Source organism: Coturnix japonica, chromosome 1, assembly GCF_054131305.1.
Source record: "Coturnix japonica strain WE chromosome 1, WE-NBRP24, whole genome shotgun sequence".
Classification (NCBI taxonomy): domain Eukaryota; kingdom Metazoa; phylum Chordata; class Aves; order Galliformes; family Phasianidae; genus Coturnix; species Coturnix japonica.
Genome location: NC_140663.1, coordinates 19,816,169 through 19,829,537, shown reverse-complemented (window position 1 = coordinate 19,829,537; position 13,369 = coordinate 19,816,169).

Sequence of the window (13,369 nt, the reverse complement as noted above, 5' to 3'; positions counted from 1 at the left end):
CTTGGTCTACCCGGACCTGAACTGTTTCTGCAAAGCTGCTCTCCAGCCAGTCAAAGCCTGCGCTGGTGCATGGGATCTTTCATTCCTGGGTGCAGAACTGTGCACTTCCCTTTGTTGACAGTGTTGGTCACAGTATTGGTCCTTGGGTACACTGCTAGTAATGGGCCTCCAAGTGACTTCTGTGCCCTGACCTCAACACTCCAGGCCTAACAGTTCAGCCAGCTTCCACTCCACTTCTTCATTTTTCATTGGTTTGTTGTAACAGTTCAGCCTGGTTCTGTGACAAGGGGGTGAAAAGACTCATAGATCCACACCCCTGAAAGGGTGGGGGGGAGGAGGAAGGGCAAAAGTAGGAAGGAGATGGGCCTAGAAAAGGAAAACAGTGGCAACAAGCTAAGGGGGAATCTTAGTTCACTAAATATAGTAGCGTAATGTGAGATAATACAATATGATACAGTATGATTGGAATTGAAGCCAGTAAATCAAAGAAAGTGAGGGAGTTTCCAAAACCAAAGTCTTTACTCAAATGCTGTAGGCAAAATGGCCAGGGAGCAAAGAGGGAAGTCTCGTGACTTCCAGTCCATTTTATCTTTCCCTCTGAATGGAAAATGGAAACAGAAAAATGAAGTCTTCTGTGAGTTGTAGTTCATTCTTCTCTTCTGAGATCAAGAGGCTGGAAATATGAGAATTCACGGAACTGCAGCATTAACTCCTTTACTCCCAGTGCACTGCATGATATTGTGATGTGGAATACCAATGAAAAGCCATAAAGTCACGACACGTGTGAAAAGCTTGGCTGAAGTCAAGATGAATGACAGCTGCTGCTCTCCCTTCATCCACCATGCCAGTCTCTTGGTCACAGAAGTCTCTTGAGCTGGTCAGGCATCATTTCAGTCATCATTCATTCAGTCTGGAGAAGAGGACGCTTCTTATTGTTTTCTATAACTACCTGAAGGGAGGTTGTAGTGAGCCGGGGGATGGCCTCTTCTGTTGTGTAACTAGTGATAGGACTAGAGGGACTGTCTTCAAGTTGCACCAGGGGAGATTTAGGATGGATATTAGGAAATACTTCTTCTCTGAAAGAATGGTCAGGCAGTGGAATGAGCTGCCCAGGGAGGTGTTCAAGGAACATTTGGATGTTGGTTGAGGGACATGGTTTAGTGAGAACTATTGGTGACGGGTGGATGGACCGAGTGATCTTGTGTGTCTTTCCAACCTTGGTGATTCTATGACTCTATGATTCTACGATTTCCCTTCCATAGTTCCATTATGGATAATCTCAGTCACTTTCTTGCTTTGAATGTATTTGGAAAGGGTTTCCAGGACTATTGGCTCAAACATCCTTCCAGCAATCAAGGTGAGTCTGGCCAACCTGCAGTACGTTTTTCTTGCCTTTAGAGAATTCAGGGGAGCTATTTGCTTTTTTTCTGCATCTTAAAGCACGTACGTTTAAAATATCTTCCCAGAACTGCATGCAAAGACCTCTATCAGGGCTGCAGAAGTCTTGTACTTTGTTTTCAGGACTCATCTTCTCTCACTTCTTGCATCATTTTGGGAAAAAAAGATAAAAACAAGAACAATTTAAATTTTATTTTCTATCAGATCAGGCTCAAAATAGAATGTTCTCAACTTGGAATTGACAGCACTGATAAAAAGAATTGACAATATCTATCAGCATATCTAGCAGCTTAGAACAAGCTCTTACCTTTTCCTCTTCTTAGCAGAACTCTTTATTTGGTATTGTATGTTTCCATTCCTAATGTACTCTTAGATGGCATTACTTGAGAAGTTTTGGTGCTGATATCTCTTTAGTTCTTAGTGCTTTTTTAAATGTAATGCATTTAAAATCACAGTATCTTCTTTTATCTTTGAGCTTTTCTGTGGAGCATGAAAGCCACCTGTCCTGAACACATTTTGTCTCCTTTACTGATGGTGATACCATCAAACCTTTGTGGTATTTGTCGTGTAGGAATTAGTCAGAACCTGTCCCATACTTCCTCTTTGTGTTCAAATGCTGCTCAACCAATTAAGTACACAAATGTCAATGTAAAAGGCTTATATTCAAATACCTTTAAAGAATCCAGCCACAACAATGAAGTCATTCATTGCTTCTCATTAAGATTAACCTAACACATTGTGTGTTTTCCGTTCCCTTACCTCTTCTCTAACCTCAGCACAAATTTATTTACAGCTGCATTCATTCAAGTGTAGTTTTTCTGTCTAGATATTATATTTAGGCAAATTTGATTCATAAAACATATTTATTTTAACAGAATATTGTTGAGAACTGAACTATTCAGTTTTATGTAACAGTGAAATGAGGTTTGGTTGGTTTTTTTTTTCAATAAAGCTTTACATCTAGGATATAAAAGAAGCAGTAAAAATACTTACTGATGAACAACTCAGTTTTGAACTAATCCAAGATTTTTATTCCAAGATGAAGATAAAAGTTTTAGCTATGTTTGCAGTCTCTTCCTTTGGGAAAACATATGACTAAAAGTAACGTTTATAAGAATTTATATGTACTCGTTAAGATTTCCTATAATAGAATCAGTGCCTTGAAATTCACTTACAAACTGAATTTTGATTGTAAAATTGATTGCTATTTTGAAGCTTAGTAGTCCACAGTAATGAGTTTTAGCTTCATGTTGTGTATTTTCTGTTCAGATACTTCTTGTCCTATTCTTTAGTATGGCTTTAAATTACCAAGTCATGTGATTAAGCAAGGTTCTCACCTCATATTATTTGTAAAAATAATAAGGCCAGACAAGACTGTGATGTTTCCTGGGTACTTTCTTGTATGGTGGGTATGTACTGTACCAGATAGCACCAAGAGGTTTATGTAACCCTTTGTGTTATGCACATTTATTTGTATACCATGAACTCATGGAGAAAAAACTTGAAAACACGAATGAAGTCTGCCACAAAAGTTCAAAACATTAATGCAATATAGAAGAATTAACTATATCTTTATTATATATATTTTTAACCATATAATTGCAAAGCTGAGCATACTTTGTTTTTATGGCCTGACTTCCAGTTTCAGAAGGGCACTGACTACAGACACTGTTATCCACTGATATGTATGAGCTTTTGCTCAGGCAAGAAGGTGTGATGAAGACGCCACGCAGGGGTGTGGAGTAAGTAATGTGGATTTACAGTCCACCTGGTAGCATATAAATTTGAAACTGTGATAGAGCTTGCATTCTGCTTTGCAATGAGCAGTGTCCAAGAGACCTTCATAATGATAAATTTATCAGCATTCATGTGCTACCAGCATGCAGCGCTAAGCTCTGCCATTTGTGCATAGCTGATGTACTTCTCAATTCTGTTTTGCCATGCAGCAGATTGTTTTATTCTTTTGCAAAGAGTTCGCAGGAGCCAGCTAAAATTTCTGCAGGTTTAATTTCTGGAATATAAAACTCATTTCAGGAATGCATTTCTCCCAGAAGTGTATCACATGGTACCTCTCTGATAATTTCACGTGTAATGTGCAGAGTCAAGTGAATCGGGAGTTGTAGAAAGAAATCACTAAGTAACATTCTGGTGTTGGCCATACCTCACTGGGTTTGGCAGTAGTAACTAAGATGCAATAAACAGACCTCTTTAGCCTGCCTTGACAAAAAATAAATAGAGAGAGCTTTCCCTGAAAACCAGGCTTGGCATCTATTTATTTTCTAATAAATATTCCTTAGGGCAGTTTCTAAGGACAGTTGACGAGGGTAAATGATGCCAATAACTGATCCATATAATGAAAAATCCTAAGATGGATTAAAGTATTTCCATGCATAGTTTCCAGTCTTGAAGCTCAGGTATAGCACCTGCATGTGTATGTAAATACACATAAATACACTAATCATATGTCCCAGTCTGACATTTGGGAGGCACTGCATTAGTCACAAGCTGTGCTGTATCAAGGTAATGAGTAGGTTATTGTTAAGGGGCCATATTAAAATGTATGTCACATTGTCACTTAGTACTAAAAGCTATCCTAAAAAACAGAGACTTCTGAATTAATTTGTTTCAAAGTAGCTTTGTGTCTGAATGCAGTGTTGTTCTCCACACCTTAAGTTCAGGTAATTAAGATAATTTGATTTTTCAGTGTGCAGTCTAAAATGTGACATTAATATCTTCTTTAAAATTCTAAAGATTAACTCTAATCTTTTTTTTTTTTTTCTTTTTTTTTTTTCCCCCCTCAAAGGAATGTCTCTACCCACAAGAAACCTCTCCAGACTGCAAGCCATCTTCACTAGCTAAGAATGTTAAGACCATGAACACCACAGGGCTGATCGTCTGGTTGGTGTAATAATGCCAATGCAAAACTCAGAATGTCTTGGTACATATCAATGAGTTTCTAAATTAGCTACATCAAAAATGCACAGAGCCAAAATGTAGATGTTATTTATTCATAATACAGTAATATTTCTATGTGGTTGCTCTCATTAACACATAACTAGCACTACTTTTACTGAGGATAGATACTGCCCCCTAAAATGCTTGGTCTCTCCACAGTCCAGATGACACAAAGCTTGTTGAGGAGAGCCAGTGTAGGGCACTGTGCAAAGTAAAACAGAAGGTGGTATTTCTGACAGGGTGATATCCATCCAGACCCCATTCCTCTTGCAGGCCCCCACCACTGGGCGTACTCCTGCTGGCAAATCCTGGCTCTATAGGACTGGAGCTGGAGAGGCCAAGCTACTTATTTCCTCCCAAAGTGTACAATGCTCTCAGTCAGCAGCCCCACACCTTTTCTTGGGAAGGAACCCTTGGCAGGGCTGTGGGGGACCTGGACCAGGGGCTTTGTACAGTATCTCCTCAATGCTTGGTCCTGGGCCTGCAAAAGTGAGGACAGGAATGAGAGGCTATGGTAACTGGGAGATGTTGAGGACAGAGCAAGAGTGGGAGTTTCCAGCCTTTTGTCAGCCATGAGCTCAGAGCTGCTAACATCAGTACCATACCACAGCAACTCAAACCCATAGTTCCCCTTGTCTGTAGTGAACACAGAAGACAGTTTGTTTGCACCCTATTGATAGAGTCATGGAGTCATAAAATCATCTGTGTTGAAAAGAACCTTCAAGATCATCAAGTCCAAGCATCAATCTGACCTACTAAGTCCCATCACTAAGCCCTGTTCCTCAGTGTCACATCCACATGTCTTCTAAATACCCACAGGGATGGAGACTTCACCACATCACGATTTCCATAAAACCAAAAGTCTCTGCTCATAAAAGCTTTTGTATAAAAAGGAATTCTCCTGTTTTTCCTCAGTTTTCTGTGGACTATATTATCCCTCAGCATTCTTGCATAGTCAATGGGTGTTGATTCTGATTATTCCTGTGTCTTCCCAAATGAATTATACTTGAAGTGGCACTCCCAAATGTCCATCACATTTACTTTATGAGATTAAATATAACTGACCATTTAATAGTTACAATGACAGTTGCTTCTTTCTTTCCCCATGCTACAAGCAGAGCAGCTACCTATGTTATTCTTCAGGATTTAGAAATGTGGGCTTGCTCTCCAATGAAAGCAGGGATCTCTATGATTCTATGATTCCATGATTCTATGAACTCATGCAGTGCTACTGCATGTGAAGGCAGAGAAGAGTAGGGATGCAGGAAAGGCTCAGTCTTTCCAATTTGTCATTCTCTCACCATACAAGCCTGCAGTTTTGCATATCAAATACTTCAAAATATTTTGAGATTATTATCTCCCCATTAATTTTGTTTTGCATGTGAGCTCAAATTGCTGGCTGTGTACATAAGTAGTTAATTAACTGAAAACAGTTTCTGTTGACTCTTACCAGGAATCAAGCATGTAACTGAACTGTGTGATGAGAGTCTTGTTGCACAGTTCAAGGACATCCTTTTTTGTTTGTGCAGCTCTGAGATTCAGTCTCATTCTAGTCACCTACAATGAATTCGTCTTCCTTTAAGGTATATTTTGGAGTTCAGGGGGGATTGACAATGCCCTTTTCATATCTTCCATTCCATTTGTTATGGAAATGAACTGTCATTTAACATGGCCCCATTTGGCACTGTACTGACCAAGAGGTGGAGAGTCAACCTTATGGAAAATAAGATAGATTAACTTTCATCATTGAAGCCCTAGCACAGAGAAAACAAGACAGAGTCAACATTTGTCTTAAACTCATATCCTAAATGATTAGTATAAAGAAAATATGCTGAGATGGCAAACCAAGATTAATTGTTTAATCAAACCATTTCACAAGGTTGATGAAAATGTATGAATTTTTTTTTTCCAGAATTTGAAATGGCAGCATAAAGAATATTGTGATTGTGATGAGGTCTTTGTGCTGCAAGCAAGGGAACCAGCTTAGTTCAAACCCTTATGGAATTATATATGGTAATTTTCTGTTTCCTGATGAAGATAACATTTCAACACATTGGCAGACCTTTTACAGCACATGGTCAAAACAGAAAAGAATCACCGTTGTCACTATTAAAATCTGCATTTTGGGTACTTGAATGGTCAAAGTCTGCTCATATGCCTGAGCTGGAATTTGATTTATTTTCTTCTAGAAGAATTATTTGCAAACAGCTTTTGTACATTTAGAGCACAGAAACTTATTGTGGAGAGTACAGATAAGGGCAGCTGTACTGAGAACACCCAAAGATCACTCCCTGGGAAGTGCGGAAAGCTCATCAACACAATCCTGTCTTTTCTAAAGGCCTTCAAATTGTACCCAGTTGTCCATACTTTGAATGTAAATCCCTATAAGTTAGGATTTGTTTTAAAGTCCACTAGTGACAGAAATAGCCCTTTCTTTCTTCAGTGCGCTTTTCTCCATTTGTTTTCAGCAGGCTTTTAAACTGTGCCCTGCATTTGAACTTGAAGAGAGTTGCTAGTTGGATTTGCCAGAACATAATCACTTTTAAAACATGGATAAGAGGAATCTTGCTAGTGCCTGGATTTATCATCAGGAAGACTTTTATGTAGCCTTTCTGATGGGTGGTATTTTTAGATGCAGCAAGTTGAAATCATTCTTTAATTACCCTTCTATGGCGAGATTTTAGTTAAATATCTCTTTAGGCTTAATTATAAACCAGTGAGTTAGTTTAAGCCATGCACTTGGTAATGACACTGCACTCTTTTCTGGACTACCATGTGAAACTTTTCTGCTTTTCCATGTTTCCAACCTCTTGGTCTTCTAACACAATGTCTTGGGCTGGCAAATGTCTGCTTCCAGTGTGGTTGTTTTGGTAAATTTTCAGTACAGTTGTAACACATTTCAGTGAGATCTTCGCAGGTGGTCTAAAAACTTCTTTATCCAGGAAATTTTTATTCCAAGTCATGTAGTTTGCTGCAAAATATCATCTGAGTATGTCTTCTTCAACTTCAGCAATTGCAGTTAGTATATTGCATGAAAATTCAGCTTTCACATTACCCTTGCCTCCCCCTAAGAAGCTATGCCATTCTGCTTGTGGTGAGAAGCTGAAATGACTGCACTCCATGCCCTACAGAAAAGGAGATGGCTAATAAGAGTGCAATGCAAGTTTGGCTTTATTCTTACTTTTGGCATATAACAGTTTTAAAGCAAGTGTTATGATTTGGAGTCCCTGATTCATGAGAGCATGGATGTGGTACTTCTACCCTTGGCTTTTTTTATACAGTATCACATTGGTTTTTCAACATATTGTACTCTTTCCACTGTCATTACTGGAACCATTTTTGTAATGTCCTAGTGACTCTGTCAGGAAGGATGACATAAAGTCACTTTTCTTATCATTCAAGACAGCTAAAATTTTTATTTATATCTTGAGCAAAGCTCTGAAGTTATTTCAGCGTAGTTCTGGAACTACCAACTTTCTATCTGGCATTAAGCTGAAAGAATATCTGGAACATTTACCAGATAAAAAATCCTTGCATTTGCCTGTAAAGTCAAGGCATATGGATGAACTAAGGGAATACATTATATATATACAATATATATATATCATACATATAATAGACATTTAACTCAAAGTGTGTATTTACCAAATACATTTTCCAATGAATTCAACTGTTTTAATGTCATTATGTGTTTTTTTCCCCAAAACTAATTCAAATAGATTAAAGTAAATCAAGTTAAAGCACATTTCAGTACAACTTTATTGAAATACATAACATTTACAGTGCATAATGCAAGAAAAGGGTGAACTGTTTTTTCATATTGAATGTGTTTAAGTATTTGTGTTAAACTAATTTCAAAGGCAACAAACAAATACAATTATAATTTATTTGTGCCATCCTACCCCGCACAATCAGTGCCTTTCGAGAGTGTTTCTAAATCACAGCATAAAATTAGTGCTAAATAGAAAGTAAGCAAAGTGAAATTGCAGGAATTATACCACATGTACCTGCCATTAGTTGACTGGATTTGCAACTGAGTTTTTGAATCTCCAGCAGCACCTTCTTCCTCAGCTGGTATAGAAGCCATTTTATCATTTCAGTGTGAAGTCTCACTGCTGTTATCTTTTATCAAGATATTGCACTGTCTGTCTTTTGGTTTCCAGTGTTTTTTTAATATGTTTATTGTGAATAAAGCTGTAAGTGGCCTGGAATAGGCCAGTATGGGAGAAGACAACAATGTGAACAAAGGATAAAGGTTTGTGGAGTATATTTTCTAGAGAAATTAAGTCTGGAGTTTGTTCCAGAAAACAGTTAATGATGTTGGAAAGCTCCAAAGATTTCACTGCTTGTACTGAACCGTCCCTGAATCATAGAATCTTTAAGGTTGAAAATGACCACTAGGATATCTAGTCCAAACACCAGCTGATCAACAGGCTGCATGGTTACATGGGTTTCCAAAGAGGGATGTTTATTTTTAAAGGTAAATATGTCTTTTTTGTTTGTTTGTTTGTTTGTTTGTAATTAGATCTGCATTAGTAGAGACCCAGGATTTGTGTACAAGGTCACCGTTAAGGAGTTGGGGCATGTGATGCCCTCCCATGTTTCCTATAATACTATAGCACAAAAAAGCAATACACTCAGTTTATGCTTTTCTTGCCAGGTGGGAAAATGTTGAAAAAATACGAATTCATATAATAATTTGTAATGATGATGGAAGGAAAAAATGTGTCTGGTTCTTACTTAAAAAAAGATTCTTTATGGTAAACTATTGCTTAAAAGCGCATGAAAGAAGAGTGAACATTTATATCTCTTTTACTTACAGGACTTGGGAGTTAAACTAGAAAATAGGATTGCCATTCCTTTCTGTTTGAATGTATTGGGTTGATTTTTTTTTTTTTTTGAGAGTGTCAGGATTCACAGAAATAGGAATGAACTTAAACTTTCATGGAAAGAAAAATGAAAAAGATGGTATTATTTGAAATTGAAAAGAAAAACTTGGAAATATGACCCTGCTTCATCACAACGGCCCAGAAACTGAAACTAATAAAATGAGATTTCTATGTATTTTTTAAATTATATGATTAAGAAATGGATCTCAAGTATTTTGAGCGCTTGTTGGAAGCTGTGACACCAGAATACTTGGAGTACTTGGCATCCTGGTCATAGACTTGGTAGTCAAATGTGAATTTGTCAACATGAGTGTGTTGGAACGATGTCCTTTCCCATTCCCAGAGGTAATTCTGACTTTTCACATAAATAAGAAGTGAACAATGATTGATAATTCTGCCTTGTTTTGTTTTGTTGCCAAAGAAGCTTTTTTTTTTTTGCCAGCAGAGAAACCCATTAATCTATACAGAAATATCCATAAGATGGTGCTGTATCTTAAATCTGACCAGAGTCATTTGCACTGAAAAATTAAAAATATGTTGCAATTGTATTTTGGAGCTTGTTACAAGCCAAGCATTGGTGACCAACTCTTTGGCAGGCATACTGCAAATTTCAGTTTCCAGTCACTCCAGTACGTTAACTTACATGTATTAAAATATTACTCATAGCATCTTGCTTTAAGCCTGAAAAATACAAAACCTGCTGAAAGGCAATTTCAGTGGCACTCAATTCATGAGCTGCCAGTAGTCTGTGAAGCTGCTTTCACAACTGAGTCTTATTTCATCCACTTTTGCTAATGGTAAGCGATGGTCAAAGAACTATTTCAGAAACAACTTTAATGGAAGAAGAGACAACATTGTGCAGTGGGCAGTCAATTTAAGGGATGAGAGGAGCAATAACGACCAAATCTGGCCAGCAGATGTTAAGACTAAGGGAGAGATGAATTTGAGATATTATAACCACCCACACAGCAGAAATTTCATGTACAGCCAACACACAACATTGCAGGATTTTGGTGAGAACATTGGCATTGAATGGAGGACTGGCTGGAGGGCAGTACTGTGATCCCAGAGCCTGCGCGGAAAATTTTGGCTCAATAATCTCCGCTCACACCTTGGACTGCATGAACACTGCTGGGGTTACTGTGGCTCCCAGCCAGAGGGAGCTCAGCCACTGGTGGGAGGAGGGAAAAGGGACTGCTGAAGGGGGAACAGGCTGTCACAGCCCTGCATTTCCACCAGTGCCTCAGCTTGAACACTACAGCCCTCCAAAGACTTTGCTGCACTGGGAATTCTGCCTGCATGAACCATCCAGCTTTGTCTGTGCATTTGTCTCCCTGCTCATTGCTCAGAAGATGTGAGATGACAGGAGCAACCGATCAGTAGATAAATCTCTGATTCTCAATATAATTTCTTTATGAATTTACTTCCAAAGTTATTTGTGTACAGTCTGAGTCAGTTTTTCTCCTTGCTAAAGAAAGTCATGGAAGATGCAATAAGCAAAACAACTAATACAGAAGGATAGATGAGTACGTGCAACATCATTCTTCAGGTAGTAAAGAGAAAAAGGAAATGGAAAATGAATTGTCCATGGTCAAGAAAGCTCTCTGAGTGTTGGCAGTGCTGATCCGGGATAGATCAGAGGATGCAATATGTTAAAAAGAGACTCTTAACATCCTCTGTTTTTAAGGGGTAGTCATGATAATCTCAACAACTATCACTCCCTTTTGCCTTTTTGGATAAACCTGTGATCCTGTTGATTCCAGACATAGAAGGACAGAAACTTTTCCAGTTGGTTAGCTTTCTCCTTTTCTGGGAAATGTTATATAGAAAACCTTGTGTGCTTTCTGCCACCTTTGGTTCCTAGATTAAAAAAGAAAACCACTGCTTTTGATGAAAAAAACACACACTTGAAAGGCATTTCTGTTTTTCTCCTTGACATTTATCTGTTAAGCAAAAACTGACATATCATGTTTAATAGTACCTGATCATATGATAACACCTCTCTGTAGGCAAATTGGTTCTTGAACCATCTCTAATGATCAAGGAGGAACAGAGGGAAGCATAATCCACTTTAATGGGGTTACTATAAATTAGAGGCTAAAAATATACATATATAAAGCAAATGTAGTGTATGCCAGGTTATTAATCAGATGTTGCAGAATTAGTTTCAAGAAGCTATATGCCAGTGTAAGGCTACAACTTATGCCCGGTACTATATAACAGATGCTATCAGTGTATATTCTGGTTTACTTTAGTCCTATGAATTATTGTTAAACACACTTCAGGAATTTTTCTTCCTTCCTATAGTGTCATCTTTCAAATAGCATTCCAATTGCTTTTTTGGTGTAATGATGCAAGACCCGATTAGAGAGACAGCTAACTCTGCTGATGCGCTGTTATTATAATGCCACCTGATACCTCATTCCTTTGATACATTAGCTAGTGTACTACATCAACAAAACAAAGCACTCACATCATTTTTGCAAAGATTGAATGTTTCAGTGGCAAGTATGAATTCAGGGTAAAAGCTGTATATAAGTAGCAGTGGTAAAATGCCCCGTGCTTTGTTTTTTTCACTTTATGTAGGGCTGTTCCTTGGGGCTCATTGTTACACCGCTGTACTCCCTAAGTCAGACTGCAGCTCATATGGGTGCTCTAATGTCCAAGAAGGATAACACAGACTCATAATCAAAGTGCACACAGTGTATCTGCACCTGACATTTACCCAGTACATCCCTCATACACCACTTCTTTTCCTCAGACAGGTCCTTTGTTTGTGCTAGTTGTTCCTAATGTCCTTGTTTGTTCCACAAGCTTATTCTGTGGCTTGATGATGAGGGGATTTTGTTTTGAGTTGATAACTGCAGTGCAAGGATGAGTATGGCTACAGCTTTGAGCTAAGCTCCTTCCCCTCAGTGCTAAGACCATCCTGCGGAGTGGCTGCTGATCTGTTTTCCCCTTTGGCCCTATCTTCTATGGCTGCCAAGACTCAGGAAGTTCCTCTGAACACCAGTCATCAATGGAGTAAACCCATCTTCATCTCCAAAACACATTGGCTTAGTAGTGTTAGACAGTGTTATGAGGTTACAGTTTCAAGTCACTGTTCTTTCTTGATGGTTCAGAAGCTTTCTGAAGAGCATGGTTGGTGGTCTGGTGGAGAACTCTCCGTGGAGAGAAGATTCGCTGAGAGTGGTGAAAACTATGATGAATTCTCAAAGAACAGCAAGCAATGACCCAGGCTACTCAATATTGAGACAGAGTGGAGGAAGCGAAGGTGTCGAATTGCTTGTGAAAATCCATGCTTAAGGCTAGAAAGATTACAAAGGCAATTTTTAAAGTGTATATGGAGTTTCTTAAAGAAGTGGGGGAATATGACACTCCTGTGTCACGCTGCAGTAACAAAGAACAACTCTCTTCTGAGACAAGAGCAGCATCCTGCTCCTGAGGCAAAATCTGCCTGCATTTGATTCATGGGGCATTAGGAGGGAAAACTTTGCACTATGACTGGAGTAAAGAATTTCAAAATGTCTGTAGTAGATTCAGAACAGGTTTTACCCAGTGCAATGTGAGCCTGGAGGCTGAACCAGAACTCAGAGGCAAAGGCACCATCAGGCTACAATAAATCCTGGGAGGCCCAGCTCAGAGGTGCAAGACTTGGCCTGTGCTGCAGTAGAAATGTCCTTGTTTTGTCCCTTCGTTCTCTTTCAGAGTCACAACCTGTAACTCATGGTATGGCTGGTGCTGAGGGGCTCTGTGATACTTGGTGCACAAAGCAAGGAGGGGAACACTGGAAGCTGTTCTTTGTATGTTTTCAGTGCATCTCACCTGGTACCCTAATTTGCATGAACTTTAGCCTTACAGTGGAAAAAATATGTGAAAGGCAGATTTGCTGAATTGTTGCTTAGAGAGCACATTTGACCAGAACTTATTGTGCTCATTTGTCATCTAATTCATTAGGGTTCGTGCCACACTGTCAGGATGCTTGGCTGTGTTCTCTAACAACATTTTTTCCTCTGCTGAACAGCAATTTTGAAATTGCTTCATCAATTATTACAATGTAAAATGTTTGATATATTATTAGATAAAAAGTAAACATATCTTGTGCTGGTTGTTGCATCAGGATGTAA